Genomic DNA, 20,664 nt, shown 5'->3' with positions numbered 1-20,664 from the left:
TTAAAGGCATGGACATGTTGCTGAAATTAAGTAAGGCACCACGGTGCAAGAGTACGAGCCGGCTGACATCAACAAACCACTCCACCATAATCACAAGGGAGCCGGTGCATAACAGAGCTGCGAACGTGCCTGTTGTTTTGTTATGCATAGAAAGCAGGCCCAAAACTGCAAGAGCAGCGTCTGCTCAGCAGTGTCTGCTCTTGCAGCCCAGTCCTCCATACGTCGTTAACCAGACCCTGTGGGCTCACAAATTCCAGTGCTTAATTTGAACCGGTGGTTTCTGGTGCTCGGCACCGGCACTTAATTGGCAGCACCGGCATTTATGACAGTCTGCCACATGATGGTCTGATTTGGAGTGAGCCCAACAACAGTTTGTCTTTTAATTCAGTATACCTTAAAAATTACTATCACCTGCCGCCCATGCTAATTTTATAGGTTTGGGGGCCAGGAATAGTCTGAATTGTCACACTTGTAGGAGTGTGATGGTTAGAAGCTGGTTTGGTACTGTCATAGGCAGCGCTGGCTGGGGCGATGGCTGGTGCAATCTGCAGTGGCCTCCTGACGAGGGCCCTGGCACTCAATTTATTACAAATCAAGCACTGATTTCAAGTAAATGGCGTCCCTCTCAAGTGTACAGAAGAGTTTTGTGAATTCTTGTATTGCCACGCTCGCCATTTTGACCTGTCTGGGTATAGACAGAAGAAGGGCTCTCCCGTTACTACGCGCTGCAGGATTGTATTAGGGGTGCGGTTCAGCAACATGCTTCTATTTAGGTCATTTCCTCTGGAGGCATTGCTTACAAAAGGAATGCACAATAAAAAAAGTAGGAATATGAAACAGAAGTGCTTTGGGGAGAGAAGTATTGTGTGTCTCTAAACTGTTCGTGCTCGCCTCCTTTTGCTATTTTGTTACATAGACATTCAGCTGTTTTAAGGCATGGACATATTGAGGGTTTTCCTCCTCGGGGAAAATATACATGCATACAATTCAAAACGGTTCCTGCTGCTGGTGCAAGGTAGTCAAGTTACGAGTTCCTGATCTGTACATACAGGTACATATGATTATATTTCACAGCCAGCGGGTGCTCAACACGGCCTGAGACAGACGCGTCATCACGCGTGCACGCATGGTGGCGTCCTGCCAGCAGGAGAACGCGCGGAAAATGACAAACATGGAGAAAATCACTGACTGGCGTTCAACGGTGTCTCCGTCGTAATCTCCCCCCTGTGCATCAACAGTCACCGCCAGAAGCGCTAACTCGTCCATTTTACTCGACACATTAAAAAGGCAGCTAGGGACCCATCTAATCGCGGAATCCTTTATAAGTCTTCGGTATCTGTGGGTGTTTTTTTCTGTCCCCTCGTCGAGCTCACCCGGTTGCCATGGTGAAATGGGTCAGAGCGGTGCGTGGGGCCGTCTGCGTGCTCCCAGAGCTGGGACGGCAGGCGCTACGGGTCGGAGTAGACAGTAATCTGCCTCCGAATCTAGGTCACTGCCCGGGATCTTTGAAGCTGCAGCTGTCCATAGGGGGCAGACGTTGGGGCAGGGCGCGCAGCGCAGTCATGGCGGCTAGGACCCTGCTTATCAGATACATTGAACTACTCAGAAGCACTGGGTTAGCTTCTGCGCATCTCACTGTACACGCTTTACCCTAAGACTGATTTCAGCCAGCTATGTCTAAGCAAAACTGCCTTCATTATACCTTACAACCAAGCACCATGACATTATACTGTAGGTGTATACTAATTCACGACAGGTTGATCAGGACATTTCAAGTTAGCAAAGCGTTCCATGACCACATGATGTCACAGGTCCGTTCCATACTTTATAAGATCACGGAACTCTATGAAATAATGGTATTCCTTATTATTTGTGATATGTCAAATGCATTTTTATCAATTAGAAAGATACACCAAACACGCACACGCTATCATTACATAAACTTCTTGAAGTAGGGTTTCTGCACATCTTCCAATAAAACCAAGGCCACTGGAATTACGCGATTGTGCGGCCATGGCGCTTTTCGCATAATTATAGATTTCAACAACAAACATTTGTTTCTAGCTCAAACGGTTCAATAGTTGTTAAAAATGCAGCGGCATGTGTTGCCACGCAGTGGAAGGCCCTTTGTAAAGGTTGACTGGCCACCTTTCTGTTGCTTATTCTATTTTTGTGTGTTAAACTGGTACTAACGAAGTGCAACCAATTCCCAGACAGTGTTACCAAGGTAAACAAGCATTGGCATAACCAATAGGCCTCGCCTTTGGGAACTTATAAGTGTTTAGCCATGCAACAGTTGCATAACTAAATACTTATAAGGTCCCAAAAGCGAGACCTATTGGCTATGCGAAAGTGATCGCGATCAAACATCAAAGCGGCGAAAGTGAAAGTAATCGCGGTCAAGCGCGGTGCGCGCGCCCGGGCACATGCACTGTAGCTCTAGGTTGGCCTGGTAGCACTTTTTGGAGCCCTCTCAAAAAGTCTCACCAAACCAGCGCATGCGCTGGGTCCGGCGAGACCCAAAAACAATGAAATGATGAACTAGTACTATTATAAAATGCACCACACTATGCCTCATAATTTGCCTTTTCTTGCCACCTGATTTACTCAACCCTGCTACATAATTTGACCCTCTCCAGTCGCATAATTCCAGTGGCCCTGACTATAACCAGCCATAAAGGAGAAGAGTATTCAGCTACATAGGAAAACACACTTAGGAAGTGAAAATATAACTTTTTTGAGCGCATTGGGCCATATGTACAAAATTTTCCCATAGACACAGAATGGGTAAAACCCTTTGATACATCTGGCCCATTGTTCTAATGGTATTATTTCGTGGATCACTTGCAAGTTAAGTTCTAAGAGCTCACTATTACACCAAAATGGCAAATGGCGGACTGGCATCAATTGGCTTAAACGCAGACAAATGATTTAGAAAAAAAAGAAACAGGGCGGCCTGGGTAATGCACTGAAGTTTTGTAGGGGGACCTTCTTCACACAGGACACTCACTGTTGAGTATTGTCTCAATGTGGCTAATTTGTTTTCTTTCTTTGAGCATATCATTTGTATCCACTGAGACTCATTTTGATTATCTTACCAAAAGGTGGAAAACACAGCATCACAGACAGACACTGCCAGATTGTCCTCTCTATTTCAGTAAGCGAAAGACAATGCGCAACTGATCTGTCTGCCAGTGATACCATGGAGGCTTTTGGGGTTTCACTACTCAAATGTAATTACTAATTACAGGTGGCTAGTTTTCAGTGCAAGCAAGCAAAAGGCAAGCCTTCAGATGAATATTACAATAATGTACGCCCAGATGCACATTATAAGGATATTGCAAGTCATCGAAGAGTTCCTGATCGGGTAGAGAAATACAACCTCCGCTATTCATTTTTATTCTGCCTCAAGCTCGAGAGATGAGGTTGGCAGTAGGAAGTATATTGAACAGAAATACACACAAACCTCCCATTTTACCAAAAGTGAGATAACAGAATGAGTTGACCTAAGAAGAGTGACTGGGAGCTCCCACCTGCAGCAAATGTCATGGTCCACTAATAGTTCTCAGGCATGTGGCTGGGTGGTACCTCAGCACCTCATACCATTTTCCCGCTGTCACCACTTACCACAATCACACATCAGAGGGCTGGCGGTGGGAATAAGAAGTGATATGTTTGAGACTGTTTTTATTCATTGGACTTCCTGCCCTCGCCTAAAATACATCAGATCTTTTGTAGGGTAGGATGTGAGGTGCCAGGAAGGGTGGCAGTGGCAAAATAGCCATTGTCACCCAACATCCTGCTTTCACTGTCACCTCAACAAGGAATCAGAGCAAGGAGATATAAAGGAAGTGGCTTGGACCAGTTATCACCCCTCCTCTCTCCAGAGTTCAGTGGAGGACAGCGCAGGAAAGATGCATTGTCAAAGCCAAAGGTCTTGCCTTTTACATGCAATTACAGAGCTATTGTCTTTGCCAACGCTCATACATTTTGGCATACATCATAACTGTTCCAAAAGGCCCGTCCAATTGTCCAAGATCGCTATCATGTATGAACATGCGTGCATGTGCACAAGCAATCTGGGAATGTTTGATTTTCTTTACATTTAAATGACGACAGAAATCATTAGATGATGGCACCCTATGCTTGTGCATGCATGACCAAGTGATTTTATTAGAGTTCATTTGTTTCAAAAGTTTGTTTATTTGCTATTACAAGATAGTGAATGGCCATTTTGCTACTGTAAATTAAAAGAGAACTGTGTGTAGGGTGCACATGCAAATGGGGACAAGCGAGTGGCCCAGTAGCGATGTGTTCTGGCACTCTTAGTAGTAGCAGCAAATACTGATTGCCAATGACAGCAAAAAGAACTGCTGGGTGTCTAGGAGAAGAATCAAAAGATCTAGTGATAACATAAACCCAGCAAATCTCCTTCTTTGAAATCTGTCTGAACAAGCATTGATGGCAAAGCCTATAGGTCTCACCTTTTAGCTGTGTTGTACAGCAGTGTGACTTCTAATCAGCATTCCTAAACGTTAGTGGCATGGTGTAGAGTAGAGTGACATAGAAGAGAATGGCGTAGAAGAAAGTGCAGTTGGGTGACATAGAGTTGAGTGGTGTGAAGTGGCATAGAGTAGAGTGGCATAGAGTAGAGTGGCATAGCGTGAAGTGGCATGGAGTGGAGTGGCATAGGGTAAATAAAGAGGTGTAGAGTGAAGTCGAAGGGCATAGAGTGGAGTGGCATACACAGAGTAGAGTGCCTTAGAGTAGAGTGGAATAGAGGAGAGTGGCTTAAAGGAGAATGGCATACAGTAGAGTGGCGCAGATTAGAGTGATTTAGAGTGGAGTGGCATAGAGTCGAGTACTATAGAGTAGAGAGACATAGAGTGGGATAGCATAGAGTAGAGTGGTGTGGAGTAGAGTGGTGGAGACTGGAATGGAGTAGCATGGAGCAGAGTACAGTGGAGTGGCATAGATTGGAGTGGCGTACAGTGGAGTGATGTTGCATAGAGTGGAGTGGAATAGAGAAGAGTTGCACAGACTGGCATAGAGCAGAGTAGCATAGAGTGGAGTGGTGTAGAGTGCCATAGTGTGGCCTTGTGTAGATTGGAGTGGAGTGGCGTGGACTGGCATATAGTGGATTGGCATAGAGTGGGGTAGCATATATTGGTATAGAGTGGAGTGGCATAGAGCGGAATGGCATAGAGTGGGGAGGAGTGGTGAAGAGTGGCATTGAGTAAAGTGGAGCGGCTGAGAGTGGCATAGAGTGTAGTGGGATAAAGTAGAGTGGATTGGTGTAAAGTAGAGTAGAGTGAAGAGGCACAGAGAGGCATAGAGCAGAGTTGAGTAGCATAACGCAGAGTGGAATGGCGCTGAGTAGTGTAGCATAGAATGGAGTGGCGTACAGTGGCATAGAATAGAGTGGAGTGGCTTAGAGTAGAGTGGAGTGAAGTGGCATAGAGTGAAGTAGCATAGAGTTGAGTGGTGTAGAGTAGTACAATTGTGGGTGTTTGTAATGAAACTGCCAATAGAGAACACAGATAGGTTGAAAGTAACATAAACAAGAAGATGTATGCCTGTGATGAAAGTAGGAAAGCACATTGCATGTCCAGGAATAATACCAGAATGCTTATGAAAGAAAATAAATTGGTGCATTGTAAGAAGGTGAGGAAGAACAAAGGCGAGGGAAAACAGAGACTTGGTCCATGCTCGAAGAAGGATCTAACACAAAAAATGATGGGAAGCCTGCGGGAGCTAAGCAATCGAAAGATTGCAAATGAGAGTGACAACAAAAACAATCAATGGTATGGTGTGGGCATGTTCTAAGCCCATTGAATTGCACACGCTGAGCAGGTGAGACCTAAAAACCAGCATTAGCAAAATTCATAGGTTTTGTTTTTGAGAGATGCTGGCTCTGCTGGTGGTCTTTGTTCAAGCTGAACAGCATCAACAAAAATGCAGATGCTGTACAGCAGAAACAAAAGGAAATTAATAAGCATTGCGATGTACCCACTACCAACTGTGTCATTTTGTAGGCTTGTGCACGGATAATGACGCATGTGCATGATGCAGATGCAATTTTGTTCATTTACCAATCCAAAATGGATCAATTAATAAAAAAAAAAGAAAATGTATGAAAAGTATGTAAATGTATGAAAAGTAGGGTAAAACACTTTTATTTGTAAATCAGAATAGCCAGCAATATTATGCTGCCTGCTCTCCATAAAAAATGTAAAATTAAAGAAATAGGACTGTAGTCAGGTGAGGAGGGGGGGTCGTCATGGTAGCTTGAGTGGAGGAAGCAAACATTGGAAGGAGCAAAAAGGATGGATGAGGAGATTCACAGAAGTGATAGAACAATACAGGGTTAAAGGAGATACACACAGATGAGACCAAGACATATCAAGGGGTGAGAGAAGTGCAGGCTGTTTTGCACCCAAGTCAATTCGGTGGTGGGTACTTGTTTTGCCCTGCTACGTATGTTGCAAAAGTTCCTGTATCTTTTTTGTCCTTTACGGCTAGACAACAAGTGATCCAAGCCCGGATCACATCATGGATGGACTATGGGACTGAACTTTACATGGGCCTACCAAACTACCAAACTACCTGATTGATAAGCTACAGCTGGTCCAGAACACAGCGTCTCGAACAATATTCGGGCTACCCCGTAAATCCCATGCAACACGACTTCTTCATAGCCTTCAATGGCTCACGGTGAGAAAAAGGATCATCTTTAAGATATTGCTCTGTACCCAGAAAGCTCTACCACAGAACTGGCCCAGGCTATCTTCAAGCTACAATTAAGTTCTATACTCCCCAGAAAAACCTTCGCTCTGCAAATCTTTGCTTTGCCAAAGTTCAGCATGTTAGGAAGGCAAGGTCCGGGGGCAGATCTTTCTCTCTCCTGGTCCATTTCTGTGGAATAAACTTTCACTGACAACCAGATGCATCAAGGGTACACCTGTGTTTCGAGAAAAGCTCAAGACATGGCTCTTCTCTAGTCCTTAAGTCCTCCCCTCCTATTTCCTTGGTTGATCCTTCCTTCTGCATTAGCGCCAGGACACTCCTTGGAGTAACAGTTGTGCTCTAGAGATAATCGACCTAGACATAGACATAGGCAAAAGAGAGCAGCATGGAGCATTGGAGGAAGCACAGATGAAAGAGAGCAACAGGTAGTGTGAGGGAGAAAAGCCCCTGAGGTGGATAACTAGAAAGCACCTACTCTCTTATGCACAGCTTAAGCAAAAAGAAGAAAGGATTGGCAAAACAAATAGGCCTTGCCTTTGGGACCTATTGGCTTTGCCAAAGTCTTTTAAACATGCTGTACAGCATCAGCAAGATGGGGTAGGTGATTAGGAAAGGGACGCAATGGGCAGCAAACAGGTGGGAGGGAACTGGCAGGTTAGAGGGGGCCGCAACAGGGAGCAGGTGGGTTGGACGGGACAGCAGCACTCAAAGGAGTAGCACACCAATGTAGCACATGCGGACTGAAGCACATGATGAACACAACACAGAGGGGCCATGGGAAGCACATGAGGAGAGAGTAATGTAGAGCGTGACAAAGGAGAAAAGAAAACTAAGGGGCATATCGACAACAACCGGCGAAAATTATCGCTAAGCGCTCTTAGCGCTAGGATAATTATCGCCGGATAGCGTTGATTTTTATCGCTGAGATAGCGTGCTATTAGCAACGCTTATCTCAATAGCGATAAAAATCCTCACGCTAAGTGGCTAACGTGAGATTATCGCTGGAAACCCAGCGATAATCTCACGTTAGCTTGTTGATAGGGACAGACAAACTTAGCCATGATATCCTCCTTCCATAGGATATCATGGCTAAGTCAGAAAAATACCAGACGTAAAAAAGCAGCGTTAACTGCGGTTAGCGCTGCTTTTTTTGTCTCTAACAGGGTTAGCGATATTCTTGATAATAGGAGAAATGTCTCTTAGCGACATTTCTCCTATTATTTTACTCTGGAACGCCCCCTTTGCATCTCATTAGAGATGCAAGGGGAAGCGTAGAGTAAAAGGGTGCTAACATGCACATTTGCATGTTAGCACCCTGTTGTTGATAGGGTGCTAGTTTTATCTCTGCTTTTTTGGCTTTTAAAGCCAAAAAGCAGAGATAAAGCCCTTGTTGATATGCCCCTAAATGAGGAAGACAGCTGGAAACACACGCGCACTCATTGATTGTTTAATAAAAAACTAAAATGTAGTTTCCGAAAAGTAAGCATTGGAATGACACTAGTAAAGGTGCTGTGCTCTAGGGGAGAGACAAACACAGAAAAGGAAGGCAATCCCTCACAAGGTAATGATTGAAAAGCAAGCTAATGAGAGTAACAATAAAGAAAAACAATGGTAATCAATGGGTGAGCATTAAGTAAACTAGAAGTGCATAACAGGTTTTTCAAATTAGACAGCTTGCATACTACCTAAAACAAGACTGGACTTCGGTACAATGGCTCTCCTATGAATCTCAGAAGGATAAAGTACAGCGTGAACTCCACCACGCTCAGGATACACAAACACCTTTGTAGCAGATGCCTAACCCACTGAACTATCTATTTTGAAGAAGCGCCTGGCGCTGAGCAAAACAAGCGGCCGTGAAAGTAATCGCGGTAAACATCAAAGCGGCCGTGCGGCCGCGAAAGTGAAACTAATAGTGGTCAAGCGCGGCGCGCGCGCCCGCGCACATGCACTGTAGCTCTAGGCTCGCCTGGTAGCACTTTTTGGAGCCCTCTCAATAAGTCTCGCCAGACCAGCGCATGCGCTGGGTCAGGCGAGACCTAAAAAGAGTTCCATAAAAGTGAGCAGTTTGCAGGGCTCAAGTAAAGAGGCACTGCTTCAGGAGAGGTTACAAACACAGGATGGACAAGGCAAACCACTGAATAAGAAGCAAGCAAATGAGGGTGACAATAAGTCAGACTGATGAACAGCAATGGCCATACTTTGAGCCCACTGTAAGTTCTTGTTAAGCTGACAATAGATCTTACCTAACTATGCAGGCACATACAAATTACATGGCCAAATATGAATACTGTTGCTGCGATTGCAAAACAAAAAGGATACTGCTGAAAATGTGCTTATTGACGTGATTGCTCAGATACGGTATGAGCAAAAAGGACAGTTAAGCAGGCACCAAACTATAGCAGTAGCAAGATCGGAACCTATGACCTTTGGCCCGAGGGTGAGTGACTTTATTATGACACTGGTGATGCACCTTTTGTGGCATCCACTGACTTCCCATGTTCCCTTTTGACTGCCAATGTCCGGGAGCCAGAAAGTCTGCATTGTTTAATTTGAGTGATGTAACTGAAGGAATATGCAAATCTTCCCTTATCTAGATTAGTATTTTTTTTATAGGCACGACTGTAAAAATGTAATCGTTAAAGATGGGTGATGCAACATTTTGTCTTAATCTTTTTGATCAAATGGTCAACAGATTTGGATCACTCAAACAATTTTGCCTGCTTTAAAAAAATCTTTCAATGCTGAAACATGTTAGAAGTATTTCATTTTTTGTCCGGTAGCCGGTAAGAATTTGTCCATTTACTAGATTGTTTTAGATGTTTCCACTTTACAGCTCATCATTTTGGTTCAGTAAGATAGTTATCATTTTTTTGGGCCATCATCTAGCAAACCTTTGGAATGCTAGATTCGTTATGCATCACATTTCGAACAATAACAAATTAAAAAGCATTTTATCTAATTGCAATCTCAATGTGCGAGCAAGTCTGGAGACATGGTGTACAGACATGGCTAGGGAAGGAATTAGGAGCGAATGCAATCTTTGGGATAGTTAACATTGTTTTCAGTAAATTGTTTCAAGATTAGTTGGATACCAGTAAACATATATGTTCACTGGCGGCCATATTGCATTTCCATAGGGTTGCAAGCAGTACATAAATATAACTTCTAAAATAAAAATATCACAGTGCAATAAAACCTTTGCATTTGCCTTTTCTGAATACCTATCAAGTGAGTATCCTGGCATATGAGTCCTCACTACACATTGAACAGGCACCGCACCGTGCATTCACACATTGATACAATATCATAAGTGCAGTAGACATATATAGGTATATAGATGATTGTACATATTATATTAGGCAAGTGTTCTATCCTTGATGACCACAATAACTTGTTTTCTATAGCACTTCATACCACACTTCTGCTGTATTCTTAACAGTGAATATAACACCTATTGCTCACTTAATAATATTCAATTTACAGACCTAGTAAGGATGGAATTCTGAGCAGGGTTTGGAACTTGTGACATTCAGATAACCAGATTTGTCATTGGTGAGCGTACAACGAATGACCTATACTGCCAGCTTCCTGCAGATATAGGTTAACTAATAAAAAAGGCCCTCTCAATTAATTAAGGTTATCATGGACCTTTACATTTGAAATTTACTAAGGGGTCCATCCAGTCTACTAAACAATGCACTCCTTAATTTGGCATTTAGAGTCTGATTGCATATGGTGTAAAAGGTTCGAAATGATTTTCCACTGGATACTACCCACACCAATCTCATTCAAACACCTATATTTATGAAGCACATTCAAGTTAGATAACCTCTCTGGCCAATAATCGAATGTCATGAGAATGACCAAAGATGAAGTCTAAGAATTGGAATGAGCTTTCTCCGAAGCTAAGGTGGACTTGTTCATGCTAAGTAGGTTACTTTTTATAGTGCATAGGTGTCGGGACAGAAATTTCCCTTGCCTGGGAAACTGACACACATCCCTGTCCTAAATAACATTACTTTATGTGCAACAAGTATCCTGATTTTCTCTTGGCCCCAACACTCATGAAATTTTGCTTGCATTCTGAGACCGCGGTCTGGAATTGATCACTAGATCCAGTTCATGGTTTTGAGGCCAACAGCGATTCTTCCAAAAACCCACTCTCTCGCCTGTGTCATTTGGGACATATACTGTGGTGGAAGCAGCACGCCGTTGTTGAGTCCATACTGTTGGACAAGCCTTTTTACCTGCTCAAAGTGTGAAAGCAATGCCTACAAGTCCACTTGTGTAAAGTTCCACTTACAATTAATGGACAGGCTCTTTGCTGACATCTGTCTCTGTGGAATGTGAGACTATGTTTGGTTCCATAATGTTTGAGTGTGTGAATGCTAAACTAGTGGGATCCATTTTTATTGCCCCTTGTTTGACATGGCACAAGTTTGAGACTGTGATACAGCCACTGCAGACAGTGGAAGGTCATTGCCAGCATTCATGAGTTGGCTGGTGTAGCTATAGATACTAAAGTTTGGAGGTATGGAGCCAGATCTGCATTGGTTTGGCACTGAGCATTCAGCGAGAAGCAGCAAATCAGCACAGTTCATACATGAGCACCGAGAATTTGTTCAAAGTGGTTGGCTTTAGTAGCCTAGATGTTACTCACTATTGGGTGTAGTGTTTAAGAGCCTGATTCACAGAACTAACTTACGACAATACCCTAAACTTACTACCATTTTGGTATTCACAGAAGGTACTTACTCATTTTGGTATTCACAGAAGGTACTTACTCATTTCTACTCCTAAATGCCTTCTGTAAATACCGAAAGTCTTAAAGTTAGGATTTTTCTCAGTTTAGGAGTAGTAAAGTCTAGTCATTCCTCTCATTCCCCTCATAGCCATTGGAATGCAACTAAAACTTGGGAAGATATTACCATTTTTTTTTAAACAAAGATTCAGGCAAACATTTAGATTTTTGGGATTCTGATAATAGCCATTATTTCGATGGACCCAGACAGTTACAATATTTACATGACATCGTTTGGGATGTTCAATTAATAAAATATATTTTTTAAGAAGGGTAAATAATCGTAAAGTTCGCTTTGGTTTGTTGAAGTACCTTACAAAACAAGGGAGCCTAGGGGGTTTAAAGGGTAGGTAGCCCCCCTCTCACAATCCTGAAATACAACAAGACCTACCCTATGAACAAGTTTATAAAAATTCTTGTGTAGTGTGCAGGTGCTCAATCTCTGTAGTACCTGCCTAACTCTCAGTCACTGATGTATTTACCACATGTGTCTTAAGAACATTGTGTCCAATGGTGCTGTAAAAACCCTCCTGGTGATTAGTTCGTGTTCAAGAAAAGTGAAAAAGGTTAAAAAGGTGTGATAGGATGACAGCGCCTCACGGAAGCAGCCCCAGCGAGGTATGTGTAGACTGGTACTCGCCTACTACCTCCTGTTGTCATCATCGGTCGCTGCCGCCCAAACAGAAACAGTAAAGGTGGAACAGAAATGTGTAATGTACTGCGCTCAAACTCTTCGTGATAGTCCTAATGACTCCTATCTATCGAGCAACCTATGTGTTGCAGTGATGTGTGCTAATCTACAAAAACAGGAAGTGTCGACCCAAATTCGGTGAGTTGAGCCTGATCAGGACTCAAGTCACTCAGGAATAAAACCGAGCAGCACTACACTGGCTATATGGTGCTTTATTCTCAGCTGTGTCGCTGCTCATTTAAAAACCGACATGTTTCGTTGCCATATTACTTTACCGGCAACTTCATCAGGGCTTGGGTCGACTGGTCTCTCTGCAAACGCTAATGTGTACCAGCGATATCTTTAAATCAGCACCTGGGGAGAACACAATAAAAACAGTAAAACACACACATGTACTCTGTATCTCCTCTACCAGGTCATGCCTGGTCTTACCGAGCAAATGCTCCTCATCCAAGGTAATAGATTCATGCTTGGCAAAGATATTTACCCTCGAGATGCTGTGCAACAGCATACCTGCACCTCCATCATGTAAGTGTCTTGGGTATTTGTGCACCAGCCCTTTGGCTGTTAAAATCAGAACTGCGGAACTTTGTTTCTGCAAAAGGCACATCAAAGGGATATGTGTATCAAAATCACTGACATCGCATGCTTTTCAAACCAATGTTAAGACTCTTCTATTTGGATGTTATATGAAAGGTATTTGATTGTATCCAGCCATTGGTCGAGAATCGTCATCATAACTCGGTTGCGATTCACCATTGAATGCCTTCATGCTGGAGTGTGTATCATGCGTGGTTGCGTATAGATACCAACTTGCGCTATATAGCTTTTTTACAAACCGTGTAAACATACTGCTATGGTGGCATAACAATGTGTGGTAGTCAAGCCTGTATGGACATCCTGCTATACCCCCTCCTCATGTGGAGCATGCTTAGCCCGGACAACCGGGTCTTACCTCATCAGTCTGAGCTTCGGTTCTTGACTCGCCCTCGATCACTAGGGGTCGGCCTGCTTCCTGCTTATATACGGAAGTCGCGCGGGAACCGCGCTAACACTTAGAGTGGTTAGCAGTGAAGCGCATGCGCGAAGGAGTTTTTGAAGGACAGTGCGGCCATCTTTGTTAAACCGCTACTGTCGTGTGCACTATAGTGGTTCGTAGCCTGGTCTTATAATATACTAGTGTCAACTTATGACTGAAAGGAGGTCAGGATGCATTATAGTGACCTCCTCCTTACACAACTAGTGAATAGCGATATTGCACAAGCGCAAAGCAGTGTTTGAATGAAGAAGCGGCCATCTTTGTAAATCCGCTATTATCAAGTGCATTATAGTGGTTCTGTACCTGTTCTTTTTAGAATATTAGCTGACCGATAAAAGGACAGGATACATTAAAGTGGCCTTCTCCCTGCTGAAATGGTGATAAGTACAGGCTGAGGGTATGTTTATGCAACTCGCCCGGGATATTCATAACTATTCTGCGTCGGGCTATCTGAGAACGCAATGATAGTGGTAATGGCATCCTTCATTTTAAACCGGCCCACACTAGGATGTTTATAGGTGTGGGCGGGTGTATACCTGACATTACTAAGTACCTAGGTGATGATGCTGGGTTAATAACTACTAGGGGCCTGTGACCACAAAGATGCAGTTGTTTTCATATTTCTATGTTTGCAGTCTACAGGTTATAGTACCACCCTATTCCACTCAATAAGGTCATTGAGTCCCTGTTGGTCTGCCTTCTCTTGGTAAATCCAACGGGCCTCTTTGGTCGAGAGCCTGGCTTCCATGTTATACGAATCGCCCATGACACGTTCAAGCACTACCCATCTTACATCTCTGGGATTGTGTCCCAATGTCAGGAAGTGTTGTACCAGCTTGGTGGTCAATTTGCCTGCCCTGATGGTACTGAGGTGTTCCTGTATTCTGATTTTCACCTTTCGGGTGGTAAGACCAATGTAGTGCATACCACACGGGCATGTCAGCCTGTAGATGACGTTTTGGGTGTTGCAATTGCTGAATGCATTCAAATACCAGGTTTTACCACCATTCAAAGCGACATGCTTGGTCATAGTAGTGAGCTCACACACGGAGCACCCCCCACATTGGTGATGCCCTGATGGAATCCCGGTGTCGTTGGGCTTCTGCTGGAATCGCGAGTGCACCAAACGGTCACGCAAATTCGTGGACCGCTTAAAGGCGAAACGCGGATGTGGCATCGTCATGGATTGGGTGCTAAGTATAGGCCAGTGTTTTCTAATGACTTGTCTGATTTTGGTAGACAAGGGGCCAAAGGTAGTGACCACCGGGATGCAATCGCTCTTAGTTTTTGATGTTCTTTCTAATAGAGCAGCTCTCGGGGTGTTCAAGGCTCGTTTACGAGCTTTTTTGATAATCTTCGTGGGATACGCTCTCTCTTCCAATTTATTGGATAGGACTTGGGCTTGTACAATGAATTCCTCTGTGGAAGAACAGTTCCTGCGGTAACGCAAGAACTGTCCCACAGGTAAGTTGTCCCTTAAGGCTCTCGGATGGTGTGACCTGTAATGCAACAGGGAGTTCTTATCAGTTGGTTTTTGATGAACGTTAGTGACCAACTTGTAGTTCTCAGCCCTGATGTCCAAATCCAAATATGTGGCTGTGGTGTCGCTGATGGTCCAGGTAAATTTCAGGCAATCGTCCAGGTTGTTAAGCCAAACAAGGAAATCTTCCAACTCAGTTCTCGGTCCAGTCCAAATACATAGCACATCGTCTATGTATCGCTTCCAGAGGGCAATGTTCCTCTGGAAGGGGTTTTCATTGTGAAGGACATATCCGGCTTCAAATTGCCCCACATAGATACATGCTAGACTTGGAGCGAATGTCGCTCCCATGGAAGTCCCGGATACTTGCAAATAGAGTTGGTTTTTAAAGGCAAAGAAGTTCCTAGTGAGGGCCAGTTCAACACACTGGAGCACAAAAGATTGTGGGACATCATAGAACCATTCACACGATTCCAAGGCCCGAGCTGCTGCCACCAACGTGGCTGCCTGAGGAATATTAGTGTATAATGATTCTATATCAATTGTGACCAGGAATTGGTTCTGCGGATCATAGTCGATGTCCTGAAGAATCCTTAATACGTCGGTGGTGTCCTGGACGTAAGAGGGCTGCGTGATCACACATTCCCTGAGGAAGAAGTCAGCATATTGGGACAATGGTTCCAAAGTGGATTGAATGCCCGAGACTATTGGCCGCCCAGGAGGGGGCCTTTGTTCTTTATGAATCTTCGGGACAATGTAGAAAACCGGGACTCGTGGCTTATCGTTGATAAGAAAATCAGCCTCCTTGGCCGTAAGCCATTTCTTTTCTTTGGCCTCTGCAACCATGGTGTGGATAATAGCTTGCAGGGTTTTGGTGGGGTCCCTCATCAACGGTTGGTAGTTTTGACGAGCACCCAACAGCCTGGACACCTCGGCTTCATAATCAGATGTATTGAGCACTACCACTGCCCCACCCTTATCTGCCGGTTTGATGGTAATAGTGTCATTCTGCTGCAACGATTGAACAGCTAGCCAGTCAGCATGGGTCATATTACTGCGGTTATAGCTCTGTTGTTGTTCCTCAAGGACGGTGATCTCCTGGAGCACCTTTTGTTCGAAGACCATGACCTCGGGGCCAATAGAGTGCAGAGGAGGACAAAATCGGGAGGGGCGTCTGAGATCAGTGGAGAAGACCGATGGGGCTTCTGCTTCCTTACCCTCAAAGAATTTTTTGAGTTTTATTTTCCTCATTACGCCCTGGAATTCGCTCCTCAATTTGAAACTGTCATGCTTGGGTGTTGGGACATATCCCAAACCCTTATTGAGAACCCTCTGTTCATCGATCGTGAGTGTATAAGATGACAGATTGACCACAATATTGTTTTCCTTTTTAGTTGTTAGAGCGGTGTTCGGCCTCGGCTGCGTGTGATCCGGGGGGATGAATTCTGCCACTGTGCATTGTTGTTGTGGCGGCCTCTGCCTCTGCCTCTGCCCCTGTGGCTGGTCCCTCTCTGGTCCGGGGGGCGCTGCTCTAAAAAATTCCTCAATAGGACCCCTAGATCTTCATTGGACCTGTCAGTAGTGTTGAACCTCACTCTTTGGTTAGCACCCGGGATGGAACCTGAGGTAGAGGGTTGCTCAGTAAGATCATCATCCTCGCTACTCGTGTTGTCAAACGTCCAATTGTTGAACGTGCGTCTACCTTGACGTCTTCCACCCCTCCCCCCTCTTGTGTAGGTTGGTGGTTCTTGTGGTTGTTGGTAATGGCTGTCCTCAACATACGGGAACGCCCACTCGTGGCTGAACCTTTCAAGGTTCCTTTTGAGACCCTTGATCTTCTGGTTCACCATATAGATCTGATATTCCGCCACGTCATTCTGAATGATAGTAAATTGCTCTTTAAGATCTTTTATGGTGGTGTCGGCTTTAAGAGCTGTTTCCAGATCTAGGATTTCTTTGAGGAGCTCCTCACTCAGCCTTTTGGCAGTATTTATAATTAGTACCAACCAGTCGCGGGTGCACTTGTTGGCTATATAGCTCCAGTCTACTCGAAACCGTTTGTCCTCCAGGAAAATCCTCGGCTCTATACGGACAAGTAGACTGGCTGGTGCTGCCCCTGCTCTGAGGTATTCTGTCATGAGGGCGCCATGGAGGGCTATCCTGATTTGACGTTTTTTAATATTGGACAGTTTTTCCCATTCTTCCCGGGCTGAACCTACGCCACTCAAAGGTGCATTAGGGAGAAGGGAAGGACCTGACAAGATGGAGGCAATATGGTCGTCTGTGAAAGCTAAACAACAACGGTCCATGGTGTAGACCGGAGCTGTCTAGGGGGATGTTACAGCAAATGGCCGATCTCACCTTCGCTCTATTATAATGGATGAAAGGACTACCCGGAGAAGTGAGATACCCAGTGTGTGTCCCCACGAAGTGTGGGCAGTGAACTGGTGTGTATGACTGTATAGTAACTTTAAAATTGCTCTCACGGCTAAGCTGCCGTTCTCATAACTTACAAAACAAGGGAGCCTAGGGGGTTTAAAGGGTAGGTAGCCCCCCTCTCACAATCCTGAAATACAACAAGACCTACCCTATGAACAAGTTTATAAAAATTCTTGTGTAGTGTGCAGGTGCTCAATCTCTGTAGTACCTGCCTAACTCTCAGTCACTGATGTATTTACCACATGTGTCTTAAGAACATTGTGTCCAATGGTGCTGTAAAAACCCTCCTGGTGATTAGTTCGTGTTCAAGAAAAGTGAAAAAGGTAAAAAAGGTGTGATAGGACGACAGCGCCTCACGGAAGCAGCCCCAGCGAGGTATGTGTAGACTGGTACTCGCCTACTACCTCCTGTTGTCATCATCGGTCGCTGCCGCCCAAACAGAAACAGTAAAGGTGGAACAGAAATGTGTAATGTACTGCGCTCAAACTCTTCGTGATAGTCCTAATGACTCCTATCTATCGAGCAACCTATGTGTTGCAGTGATGTGTGCTAATCTACAAAAACAGGAAGTGTCGACCCAAATTCGGTGAGTTGAGCCTGATCAGGACTCAAGTCACTCAGGAATAAAACCGAGCAGCACTACACTGGCTATATGGTGCTTTATTCTCAGCTGTGTCGCTGCTCATTTAAAAACCGACATGTTTCGTTGCCATATTACTTTACCGGCAACTTCATCAGGGCTTGGGTCGACTGGTCTCTCTGCAAACGCTAATGTGTACCAGCGATATCTTTAAATCAGCACCTGGGGAGAACACAATAAAAACAGTAAAACACACACATGTACTCTGTATCTCCTCTACCAGGTCATGCCTGGTCTTACCGAGCAAATGCTCCTCATCCAAGGTAATAGATTCATGCTTGGCAAAGATATTTACCCTCGAGATGCTGTGCAACAGCATACCTGCACCTCCATCATGTAAGTGTCTTGGGTATTTGTGCACCAGCCCTTTGGCTGTTAAAATCAGAACTGCGGAACTTTGTTTCTGCAAAAGGCACATCAAAGGGATATGTGTATCAAAATCACTGACATCGCATGCTTTTCAAACCAATGTTAAGACTCTTCTATTTGGATGTTATATGAAAGGTATTTGATTGTATCCAGCCATTGGTCGAGAATCGTCATCATAACTCGGTTGCAATTCACCATTGAATGCCTTCATGCTGGAGTGTGTATCATGCGTGGTTGCGTATAGATACCAACTTGCGCTATATAGCTTTTTTACAAACCGTGTAAACATACTGCTATGGTGGCATAACAATGTGTGGTAGTCAAGCCTGTATGGACATCCTGCTATACCCCCTCCTCATGTGGAGCATGCTTAGCCCGGACAACCGGGTCTTACCTCATCAGTCTGAGCTTCGGTTCTTGACTCGCCCTCGATCACTAGGGGTCGGCCTGCTTCCTGCTTATATACGGAAGTCGCGCGGGAACTGCGCTAACACTTAGAGTGGTTAGCAGTGAAGCGCATGCGCGAAGGAGTTTTTGAAGGACAGTGCGGCCATCTTTGTTAAACCGCTACTGTCGTGTGCACTATAGTGGTTCGTAGCCTGGTCTTATAATATACTAGTGTCAATTTATGACTGAAAGGAGGTCAGGATGCATTATAGTGACCTCCTCCTTACACAACTAGTGAATAGCGATATTGCACAAGCGCAAAGCAGTGTTTGAATGAAGAAGCGGCCATCTTTGTAAATCCGCTATTATCAAGTGCATTATAGTGGTTCTGTACCTGTTCTTTTTAGAATATTAGCTGACCGATAAAAGGACAGGATACATTAAAGTGGCCTTCTCCCTGCTGAAATGGTGATAAGTACAGGCTGAGGGTATATTATAAGACCAGGCTACGAACCACTATAGTGCACACGACAGTAGCGGTTTAACAAAGATGGCCGCACTGTCCTTCAAAAACTCCTTCGCGCATGCGCTTCACTGCTAACCACTCTAAGTGTTAGCGCGGTTCCCGCGCGACTTCCGTATATAAGCAGGAAGCAGGCCGACCCCTAGTGATCGAGGGCGAGTCAAGAACCGAAGCTCAGACTGATGAGGTAAGACCCGGTTGTCCGGGCTAAGCATGCTCCACTTGATGAGGGGGTATAGCAGGATGTCCATACAGGCTTGACTACCACACATTGTTATGCCACCATAGCAGTATGTTTACACGGTTTGTAAAAAAGCTATATAGCGCAAGTTGGTATCTATACGCAACCACGCATGATACACACTCCAGCATGAAGGCATTCAATGGTGAATCGCAACCGACTTATGATGACGATTCTCGACCAATGGCTGGATACAATCAAATACCTTTCATATAACATCCAAATAGAAGAGTCTTAACATTGGTTTGAAAAGCATGCGATGTCAGTGATTTTGATACACATATCCCTTTGATGTGCCTTTTGCAGAAACAAAGTTCCGCAGTTCTGATTTTAACAGCCAAAGGGCTGGTGCACAAATACCCAAGACACTTACATGATGGAGGTGCAGGTATGCTGTTGCACAGCATCTCGAGGGTAAATATCTTTGCCAAGCATGAATCTATTACCTTGGATGAGGAGCATTTGCTCGGTAAGACCAGGCATGACCTGGTAGAGGAGATACAGAGTACATGTGTGTGTTTTACTGTTTTTATTGTGTTCTCCCCAGGTGCTGATTTAAAGATATCGCTGGTACACATTAGCGTTTGCAGAGAGACCAGTCGACCCAAGCCCTGATGAAGTTGCCGGTAAAGTAATATGGCAACGAAACATGTCGGTTTTTAAATGAGCAGCGACACAGCTGAGAATAAAGCACCATATAGCCAGTGTAGTGCTGCTCGGTTTTATTCCTGAGCGACTTGAGTCCTGATCAGGCTCAACTCACCGAATTTGGGTCGACACTTCCTGTTTTTGTAGATTAGCACACATCACTGCAACACATAGGTTGCTCGATAGATAGGAGTCATTAGGACTATCACGAAGAGTTTGAGCGCAGTACATTACACATTTCTGTTCCACCTTTACTGTTTCTGTTTGGGCGGCAGCGACCGATGATGACAACAGGAGGTAGTAGGCGAGTACCAGTCTACACATACCTCGCTGGGGCTGCTTCCGTGAGGCGCTGTCGTCCTATCACACCTTTTTTACCTTTTTCACTTTTCTTGAACACGAACTAATCACCAGGAGGGTTTTTACAGCACCATTGGACACAATGTTCTTAAGACACATGTGGTAAATACATCAGTGACTGAGAGTTAGGCAGGTACTACAGAGATTGAGCACCTGCACACTACACAAGAATTTTTATAAACTTGTTCATAGGGTAGGTCTTGTTGTATTTCAGGATTGTGAGAGGGGGGCTACCTACCCTTTAAACCCCCTAGGCTCCCTTGTTTTGTAAGTTATGAGAACGGCAGCTTAGCCGT

This window comes from Triturus cristatus, chromosome 6 (assembly GCF_964204655.1).
Source record: "Triturus cristatus chromosome 6, aTriCri1.1, whole genome shotgun sequence".
Classification (NCBI taxonomy): domain Eukaryota; kingdom Metazoa; phylum Chordata; class Amphibia; order Caudata; family Salamandridae; genus Triturus; species Triturus cristatus.
Note: the sequence above shows the minus strand (reverse complement) of the source record.